At 37.4% G+C, this 10,504-nt stretch overlaps 1 non-coding gene across 1 annotated transcript; it reads left to right on the top strand.

Annotated features, from left to right (window-relative positions):
* The first annotated feature begins 2,324 nt into the window (after nucleotides 1-2,324).
* On the top strand, nucleotides 2,325-2,432 carry LOC112781994 (small nucleolar RNA R71). The gene has a single exon (XR_003192739.1). It is a non-coding gene; the product is annotated as a small nucleolar RNA R71 (small nucleolar RNA).
* Nucleotides 2,433-10,504: the final 8,072 nt, after the last annotated feature.

The following is a 10,504-nucleotide window of genomic DNA, read 5'->3' as shown; positions in this document are numbered from 1 at the left end:
TATATAGGAGGGGAGGGATTAGGGTTCGGCCATTAGGGTTGGGTTTGGGAGGGAAAAGAGTTTGAATTTTGTAGGTAGGTGGGGTTTATGGGGAAGAGTGGATGGATGTGAATAGTGAAGAGGTGATGGGGAAGAGTGATTGAGGTTATTGGTGAAGGGTATTTGGGGAAGAGAGTTATGAAAAGGTGTGGAGAGGAGAGAAAAAGTGGTGGGGATCCTGTGGGGCCAAGGACTTAACATCCCTGCTCCACTTAGGCGTGTAAAACGCCCTTGCTATGCAATCCTGGCATTTAATGCCAGACTGCTGCCTATTTCTGGCGTTAAACGCCCAAATGTAGCCTGTTTCTGGCGTTTAATGCCAGGTAGATGCTTGTTTCTGGCGTTAAACGCCAGCTTGGTGCTTGTTTCTAGCGTTAAACGCCAGAATGCTCCTCTTCCAGGGTGTGCTATTTTTAATGCTGTTTTTCATTTTGTTTTTGATTTTTCAGTAGTTTTTGTGACTCCACATGATCATCAACCTAATAAAACACGATAACAATAAAAATAAAATAGATATAATTAAATAACATTGGGTCGCCTCCCAACAAGCACTTCTTTAATGTCAATAGCTTGACAGTGAGCTCTCATGGAGCCTCGCAGATGTTCAGAGCATTGTTGGAACCTTCCAACACCAAACATAAAGTTTGAATGTGGGGGTTCAACACCAAACTTAGAGTTTGGTTGTGGCCTCCCAACACCAAACTTAGAGTTTGACTGTGGGGGCTTTGGTTGACTCTGCAGTAAGAGAAGCTTTTTATGCTTCCTCTCCATGGTTACAGAAGGAGATCCTTGAGTTTTAAACATAAGGTTGTCCTCATTCAGTTGAAGGATCAACTCTCCTCTGTCCACATCAATCACAGCTCTTGCTGTGGCTAGGAAGGGTCTTCCAAGGATGATGGATTCATCCTCATCCTTCCCAGTGTCTAGGATTATGAAATTAGCAGGGATGTAAAGGCCTTCAACATTTACTAACACGTCCTCTACTAGTCCATAAGCCTGTTTTCTTGAGTTGTCTGCCATCTCTAATGAGATTCTGGCAGCTTGCACCTCAAAGATCTCAAGTTTCTCCATTACAGAGAGTGGCATTAAGTTTATTCCTGACCCTAGGTCACACAGAACCTTCTCAAAGGTCATGGTGCCTATGTTACAGGGAATTAGGAATTTACCAGGATCTTGTTTCTTTTGAGATAATTTCTGCTTATCCAATGCATTTAATTCATTGGTGAGCAAGGGAGGTTCATCTTCCCAAATCTCATTACCAAATAATTTGGCCATCAGCTTCATGATTTCACCAAGGTACTTGGCAACTTGTTCTTCATAACATCTTCATTCTCTTTAGAAGAATAATACTCATCAGAGCTCATGAAGGGCAGAAGGAGGTTCAATGGAATCTCTATGGTCTTTAGATGAGCCTCAGATTCCCTTGGTTCCTTAAAGGGAAACTTCTTATTGGTCACTGAGCGTCCCAGGAGGTCTTCCTCACTAGGATTCACGTTCTCCCCCTCCCTTATAGGTTCGGCCATGATGGTCAAATCAATGGCCTTGCACTCTCTCTTGGGATTTTCTTCTGTATTGCTTGGGAGAGTACTAGGAGGAGTTTCAGTGACTCTTTTACTCAGATGGCCCACTTGTGCCTCCAAATTTCTAATGGAGGACTTTGTTTCATTCATGAAACTCACAGTGGCCTTAGATAGATCAGAGACTATATTTGCTAAGCTAGATGGGTTCTGCTCAGAATTCTCTGTCAGTTGCTGAGTGGATGATAGAAAAGGTTTGCTATTGCTAAACCTGTTTCTTCCACCATTATTAAAGCCTTGTTGAGGCTTTTGTTGATCCTTCCATGAGAAATTTGGATGATTTCTCCATGAGAGATTATAGGTGTTTCCATAGGGTTCACCCATGTAATTCACCTCTACTATTGCAGGGTTCTCAGGATCATAAGCTTCTTCTTCAGAAGATGCCTCTTTAGTACTGTTGGATGATTCCTTCAATCCATTCAGACTTTGAGAGATCATATTGACTTGCTGAGTCAATATTTTATTCTGAGCCAATATGGCATTCAGAGTATCAATTTCAAGAACTCCCTTCCTCTGAGGCGTCCCATTACTCACAGGATTCCTTTCAGAAGTGTACATAAACTGGTTATTTGCAACCATGTCAATGAGTTCTTGAGCTTCTACAGGCGTTTTCTTTAGGTGAATGGATCCACCTGCAGAATGGTCCAATGACATCTTTGATAACTCAGACAGACCATCATAGAATATATCCAGGATGGTTCATTCTAAAAGCATGTCAGAAGGGCACTTTTTGGTCAGTTCCTTGTATCTCTCCCAAGCTTCATAGAGAGATTCACCTTCTTTCTGTTTGAAGGTTTGAACATCCACTCTAAGCTTGCTAAGCTTTTGAGGAGGAAAGAACTTGGCTAAGAAAGTCGTGACCAGCTTATCCCAAGAGTTCAGGCTGTCTTTAGGTTGAGAGTCCAACCATATTCTAGCTTTGTCTCTTATAGCAAACGGGAAAAGCATAAGCCTGTAGACCTTGGGATCAACCCCATTGGTCTTAACAGTATCACAGATCTGCAAGAATTCAGTTAAGAACTGAAAAGGATCTTCTGATAGAAGTCCATGAAACTTGCAATTCTGTTGCATCAGAGAAACTAATTGAGGTTTAAGCTCAAAATTGTTTGCTCCAATGGCAGGGATTGAGATGCTTCTTCCAAGTAAGTTGGAATTTGGTGCAGTAAAGTCACCAAGCATTTTCCTTGCATTGTTATTATTTTCGGCCATGTCTCCTTCTTTTTCAAAAATTTTTGTCAGATTTTCTCCAGAGAGTTGTGCTTTAGCTTCCCTTAGCTTCCTCTTCAGAGTCCTTTCAGGTTTAGGGTCAGCTTCAACAAGAATGTTTTTATCCTTGTTCCTGCTCATATGAAAAAGAAGAAAACAGAAAAGAAAATATGGAATCCTCTATGTCACAGTATAGAGATTCCTAATATAAGTATAAAAAGAGAAGAGTAGCAAAAAGAAAAAGGTGAGAATCCAAACACAGGGGAGAGGAATGGTTCAAATTCTTGAGTGAAAGAGGGGTGTTAGTAGATGAATAAATAAAAAGAAGGGGATGAGAGATGAGAGAATTCAAAAATTAAACAAAATAAAATAAAAATATTTTTGTTTTTATTTAAAAATTAAAGTTAAAATTCGAAAATTAGAAAGAAAAATGAAATTAAATTAAATTGAAAGCAATTAATTAATTAAAAAGGAATTTTAAAAAAAAAGGAAGGTGATTTTCGAAAATTAGAGAGAGAGAGTTAGTTAGGTAGTTTTGAAAAAGATAAGAATCAAAAAAGTTAATTGGTTAATTGAAAAAGATTTGAAAATTAAATTTTGAAAAGATAAGAAGTTAGAAAAGATTTTGAAATTAATTTTGAAAAAGATGTGATTGAAATTTATTTTGAAAAAGATTTGAAAAAGATTTGAAAAAGAAATTTAAAAAGATTTGATTTTTTAAATCAAAGTTGATTACTTGACTAACAAGAAACTAAAAAGATATGATTCTAGAGTTTAAAGATTGAACCTTTCTTACTAGGCAAGTAATAAACTTAAAAAAATTTTGAATCAATCACATTAATTGTTAGTAAAGATTTTGAAATTATGAAACAAAATAAGAAAAAAAATTTTGAAAATCAATTTGAAATTTTCGAAAATATGAAAGAAAAAATGAAAAAGATTTGATTTTTGAAAAAGATTTGAAAAAGATAGCATTTTTAAATTGAAAATTTGATTTGACTCATAAGAAACAATTAAATTTTTAAAAATTTTTGAAAAAGTTAACTCAAATATTCGAATTTTATGAGAAGAAAAAGAGAAAGATATTTTTTTGATTTTTGAATTTTTAATGAAGAAAGAGAAAAACATCAAAAAGACTCAATGCATGAAAATTATGAATCAAAACAAATGATGCATGCAAGAACACTATGAATGTCAAGATGAACACCAAGAACACTTTGAAGATCAAGATGAACATCAAGACTTATTTTTGAAATGTTTTTAAGAAAAGAAAAACATGCAAGACACGAAACATAGAAATTTTCAAACTTTAGACACTAACAAATTGAAAATGCATATGAAAAACAAGAAAAGACACAAAACAAGAAAATATGAAGATCAAACAAGAAGACTTACCAAGAACAACTTGAAGATCATGAAGAATGCAATGCATGAATTTTTGAAAAAATGCAAGAAAGAGATAAACATGCGATTGACACCAAACTTATAACTTGACACTAGATTCAAGCAAGAAACATCAAATTATTTTTTGTTTTATAATTTTATTAAATTTTTTTTGTATATTTTTCGAAAATTATTTTGAAAAAGGAAATAAGGATTTCAAAATTTTTAATGAGAATTCCAGGAATCTTGCAATGTTAATCTAAAGCTCCAGTCCAGGAATTAGACATGGCTCACTAACCAGCCAAGCTTTCAGTGAAAGCTCCGGTCCAAAACACTAGACATGGCCAATGGCCAGCCAAGCTTCAGCATACATAGTTCAAGCATGTGAAGAAGAAGCCTCAGTCCAAAAGAATTTAGACATGGCTTTACAGCCAGCCAGGCTTCAACATATCTCATGAAATTCTATAATTCCTTTTTCAAAAATTCTGAAGCATAGAATAATTTATTTTTGAAAATATTATTTATTTATTTATTTTTTTTGAAAATTTTTTGAAAATAAAAAAAATAATAAAAACAAAAAGCTTAAAATTAAAATAAAATTACCTAATCTGAGCAACAAGATGAACCATCAGTTGTCCAAACTCGAACAATCCCTGGCAACGGTGCCAAAAACTTGGTTTGCAAAATTGCCATTATCAACAATGGCGCCAAAGACTTGGTTCTCTCAAACGTGAATCACACTTTGTCACAACTTCGCATAACTAACCAGCAAGTGCACTGGGTCGTCCAAGTAATAAACCTTACGTGAGTAAGGATCGATCCCACGGAGATTGTCGGCCTGAAGCAAGCTATCGTCACCTTGTAAATCTCAGTCAGGCGGATTCAAATGGTTATGGTGAATTGATAATAAAAATATAAATAAAATATAAACTAGGATAGAAATACTTATGTAATTCATTGGTGAGAATTTCAGATAAGTGTATAGAGATGCTTTCGTTCCTCCTGAACCTCTACTTTCCTGCTGTCTTCATCCAATCATTCCTACTCCTTTCCATGGCAAGCTGTATGTAGGGCATCACCATTGTCAATGGCTACATCCCATCCTCTCTGTGAAAATGGTCCAATGCGCTGTCACTGCATGGCTAATCACCTGGCGGTTCTCGATCATACTGGAATAGGATTTACTATCCTTTTGCGTCTATCACTACGCCCAGCACTCGCGAATTTGAAGCTCATCACAGCCATCCCTTCCCAGATCCTACTCGGAATACCACAGACAAGGTTTAGACTTTTTGGATCTTGGGAATGGCCATCCATGGGTTCTAACTTATACCACAAAGACTCTAATATCTCGGACTCGGTCCCCTGTATTAGATATCTAAGAGATACTCATTTTATCTCATCTTCATGTAGAACGGAAGTGGTTGTCAGGCACGCGTTCATAGGTGAGAATGGTGATGAGCGTCACATAATCATCACATTCATCATGTTCTTGGGTGCGAATGAATATCTTAGAACAGGAATAAGCTTGAATTGAATAGAAAAACAATAGTACTTTGCATTAATTCATGAGGAACAACAGAGCTCCACACCTTAATCTATGGTGTGTAGAAACTCTACCATTGAAAATAGATAAGAGTAAGGTCCAGGCATGGCCGAGAGGCCAGCCCCCAAGATCTAAGAACTAAATGTCCTAAGATGAACAAAAGATAGATATACAATAGTAAAAAGTCCTATTTATGCTAAACTAGTTACTAGGGTTACAGGAATGAGTAAATGATGCAGAAATCCACTTCTGGGGCCCACTTGGTGTGTGCTTGGGCAGAGCATTAAAGCTTTCACGTGGAGAGGTCTTTCTTGGAGTTGAACGCCAGTTTATAACTTGTTTCTAGCATTTAACTCCACTTTGCAACCTGTTTCGGGCGTTTAACTCCAGAATGCAACATGGAACTGGCGTTGAACACCAGTTTGCGTCATCTAAACTCGAATAAATTATGAACTATTGTATATTGCTGGAAATTCCTAGATGTCTACTTTCCAACGCGATGGAGAGCGCGCCATTTGGAGTTCTGTAGCTCCAGAAAATCCACTTTGAGTGCAGGGAGGTCAAAATTCAATAGCATCTGCAGTCCTTCTTCAACCTCTGAATCTGATTTTTGCTCAAGTCCCTCAATTTCAGCCAGAAATTACCTGAAATCATAGAAAAACACACAAACTCATAGTAAAGTCTAGAAATATGATTTTTATTTAAAAACTAATTAAAATATACTAAAAACTAATCAAATCATTCTAAAAACTATATACAAACAATGCCAAAAAGCGTATAAATTATCTGCTCATCAATGGTTTAGGGTTTATGGTTTGGGTTTAAGCGTTTATGGTTTGAGGGTTTAGGCTTTAGCCTTTAGGGTTTGTGGTTTAGGGCATAGGGTGTATGATTTAGGGTTGAGGGTTTATGATTTAAAGTTTAGACGAGTTTGTGGTTTAGGCTTTAGGCTTTAGGGTTTAGGCTTTAGGTTTTAGGGTTTAAGGTTTAGGGTTTATGGTTTGGCATTGAGGGTTTAGCGTTTAGGCTTTAGTGTTTGTGATTTAGGGTTTAGGGTTTATATTTTATGGTTTAGGGTTTATGGTTTGGGGTTTAGGGTTTAGTGTTTAGGGTTTAGGATTTGGGGTGTATATTTTAGGGTTTGGGGATTATGATTTGGGTTCAGGGTTTATGGTTTAGGGTTTAGGATTTAGGTTTTGTGGTTTAGGGTTTAGGGTGCAGGGTTTAGAGTTTAGGGTTGATGGTTTGGGGTTGGGGGTTTATGGTTTAGGGTTTAGCCTTTATAATTTAGTGTTTAGGCTTTAGTGTTTATGGTTTGGGGTTTAGGCTTTAGAGTTTAGGGTTTAGGCTTTAGGGAATGGGGTTTAGGGTTTAAGTTTTAGGGTTTATGGATTAGAGTTTAGTATTTGGGCTTTAGGGTTTGTGGCTTTGGGTTTATGGATTATGATTTAGGGTTTAGGCTTTAGAGTTTGTGGTTTAGGGTTTAGAGTTTAGGATTTAGGGTTTAGTGTTTAGGGTTTATGGTTTAGGCCTTAGGGTGTATGGTTTAGGATTTGGAGTTTGTGGTTTAGTGTTTAGGATTTGGGGTTTAAGGTTTAGGGTTTAGAGTTTAGGGTTGTGGGTTTATGGTTTAGGGTTTATGGTTTATGGTTTAGGGTTTAGGGTTTAGCATTTAGGGTTTAGGGTTTAGGGTTTATGGTTTGGGGTTGAGGATTTATGATTTAGGGTTTAGGCTTAAGGATTTGTGGTTTTGGGTTTAGGGTGTAGGGTTTAGGGTTTATGGTTTAGGTTGAGGGTTTATGGTTTAGGGTTTAGGCTTTCGGGTTTCTGGTTTAGGGTATAGGGTGTAGGGTTTGTGGTTTAGGGTTTGGGGTTGACAGTTTATAGTTTAGGGTTTAGGGTTTATGCTTTAGGGTTTGTGGTTTAGGATTTAGGGTGTAGGATTTAGGGTTTATAATTTGGGGTTGAGGGCTTATGGTTTAGGGTTTAGGCTTTAGGGATTGTGGTTTAGTGTTTATGCTGTAGGGTTTAGGATTTAGGATTTAATGTTTAGGGTTTAGGGTTGAGGGTTTATGGTTTAGGGTTTATGCTTTAGGGTTTGTGGTTTAGGATTTATGCTTTAGGGTTTGTGGTTTAGGGTTTATGTTTTAGTGTTTGGAGTTTGTGGTTTAGTGTTTAGGATTTAGGGTTTAGGGTTTAGGGTTTAGGGTTTAGAGTTTAGGGTTGTGGATTTATGGTTTAGGGTTTATGGTTTATGGTTTAGGCTTTATGGTTTATGGTTTGGGGTTGAGGGTTTATGATTTAGGGTTTAGGCTTTAGGGTTTATGGTTTAGGGTTTAGGGTGTAGGGTTTAGGGTTTATGGTTTGGGTTGAGAGTTTATGGTTTAGGATTTAGGCTTTAGGGTTTGTGGTTTAGGGTATAGGGTGTAGGGTTTGTGGTTTAGGATTTGAGATTGATGGTTTATGCTTTAGTTAGGGTTTATGGTGTAGGACTTAGGGTTTATGATTTGGGGTTGAGGGTTTATGGTATAGGGTTTAGGCTTTAGGGATTGTGGTTTAGTGTTTATGTTGTAGGGTTTAGGATTTAGGATTTATTGTTTGGGGTTTAGGGTTTAGGGTTTATGGTTTAGGGTTTATGGTTTATAGTTTAGGGTTTAACTTTAAGTGTTTGTGGTTTAGGGTTTTGACGTTTAGGTTTAGGGTTTATGCTTTAGGGTTTGGGGTTTAGGGTTTATGTTTTAGGGTTTAGGGTTTATGGTTTAGTGTTGGGCTTTAGGTTTTGTGGTTTATAGTTTACGGTTTAGGGTTTAGTGTTTAGGGTTTAGGGTTTAGGATTTTTGGTTTAGGGTTTATAGTTTTGATTTTAGGGTTTAGGGTGTATGGTTTAGGGTTTATGGTTTAGAGTCTAGGCTTTAGGGTTTGTGGTTTTGGGTGTAGGATTTATGGTTTAGGGTTTATGGTATGGGGTTTAGGGTTTAGGTTTAGGGTTTAGGTTTAGGGTTCAGGGTTTAGTGTTTAGGGTTTAGGATTTAGGGTTTACGGTTTAGGGTTTGGAGATTATAATTTGGGTTCAGGGTTTATGGTTTAGGGTTAAGGCTATAGGGTTTGTGGTTTAGGGTTTACGGTGTAGGATTTGTGGTTTAGGGTTGAGGGTTTATGGTTTAGGGTTTATGCTTTAGAGTTTAGGCTTTAGGCTTTAGGGTTTGGGGTTTAGGATTTACGGTTTAGGGTTTAGGGTTTAGCGTTTAGCATTTAGTGTTGGGCTTTACTATTTGTGGCTTAGGGTTCATGGGTTGTGATTTAGGGTTTAGGGTTTCGAGTGTAGGGTTTAGGGTTTCGAGTGTAGGGTTTAGGATTTAGGGTTAATGGTTTGGGGTTGAGGTCTTATGGTTTAGGGTCTCGGCTTTAGGTTTTGTCATTTTGGGTGTAGGGTTTAGGTTTTAGCGTTTATGGTTTATGGTTTGGCATTGAGAGTTTATGGTTTAGGGTTTAGTGTTTATAGTTTAGGGTTTAGGCTTTAGGGTTGTGTTTGATAGTTTTGGGTGTAGGGTTTAGGGTTTAGGGTTTATGGTTCCATGTTGAATGTTTATAGTTTTGGGATTTGGCTTTAGGGTTTGTGGTTTAGGGTTTAGGGATTAGGGTTTACGCTTTATAGTTTAGATATTAGGCTTTAGTGTTTGTGGTTTAGGGTTTAGACTTTAGGGTTTAGGCTTTACGGTTTGGGGTTTAAGGTTCAGGGTTTAGGCTTTAGCTTTAGGGTTTAGTGTTCAGTGTTTGGGCTTTAGGGTTTAGTGTTTAGGGTTTAGGGTTTATGCTTTAGGCTTTATGGTTTGTGGTTTAGGGTTTAGGGGGTAGGGGTTAGGGTTTAGGGTTTATGGTTTGGGTTTGAGGGTTTATGATTTTGTGTTTATGCTTTAGGGTTTGTTGTTTAGGGTTTCGGGTGTAGGGTTTAGGGTTTAGCATTTATAGTTTGGGGTTTATGGCTTATGGTTTAGGGTCTCGGCTTTAGGTTTTGTGGTTTAGGGTGTCGGGTTTAGGGTTTATGGTTTGGCATTGAGGGTTTATGGTTTAGGGTTTAGTGTTTATGGTTTAGGGTTTAGGCTTTAGGGTTTTTGTTTTACGATTTTGGGTGTAGGGTTTAGGATTTAGGATTTATGGTTTCGTGTTGAATGTTTATGGTTTAGGGTTTTGGTTTTAGGGTTTGTGGTTTAGAGTTTAGGATGTAGGGTGTAGGGTTTATGGTTTATGGTTTAGGGTTTAGGGTTTATTGGTTAGGATTTAGGCTTTATGGTTCTTGGTTTATGGATTAGGGTGTAGGGTGTAGGGTTTAAGGTTTATGGTTTAGGGTTGATGGTTTATTGTTTTGGGATTAGGCTTTAGGGTTTCTGGTTTAGGGTTTATGGATTATGGTTTAGGTTTAGGGTTGAGGGTTTATGCTTTATAGTTTAGAGTTTAGGCTTTAGTGTTTGAAGTTTAGGGTTTAGACTTTAGGGTTTATGCTTTAGGGTTTTGGGGTTTATGGTTCAGGGTTTAGGCTTTAGTGTTTAGGGTTTAGGGTGTAGGGTTTAGTGTTCAGTGTTTGGGCTTTAGGGTTTAGGGTTTAGGCTTTATGCTTTATGGTTTGTAGTTTAGGGTTTAGGGTGTAAGGTTTAGGGTTTAGGGTTAATGGTTTGGGTTTGAGGGTTTATGGTTTAGCGTTTATGCTTTAGGGTTTATGGTTTTGGGTTCGTGTGTAGGGTTTAGGTTTAGGGTT

Source organism: Arachis hypogaea, chromosome 19 (assembly GCF_003086295.3).
Source record: "Arachis hypogaea cultivar Tifrunner chromosome 19, arahy.Tifrunner.gnm2.J5K5, whole genome shotgun sequence".
NCBI classification, from domain to species: Eukaryota; Viridiplantae; Streptophyta; class Magnoliopsida; order Fabales; family Fabaceae; genus Arachis; species Arachis hypogaea.
The sequence above is the reverse complement of the archived record's forward strand: the minus strand, read 5'-3'. Positions and strand labels throughout refer to the sequence as shown.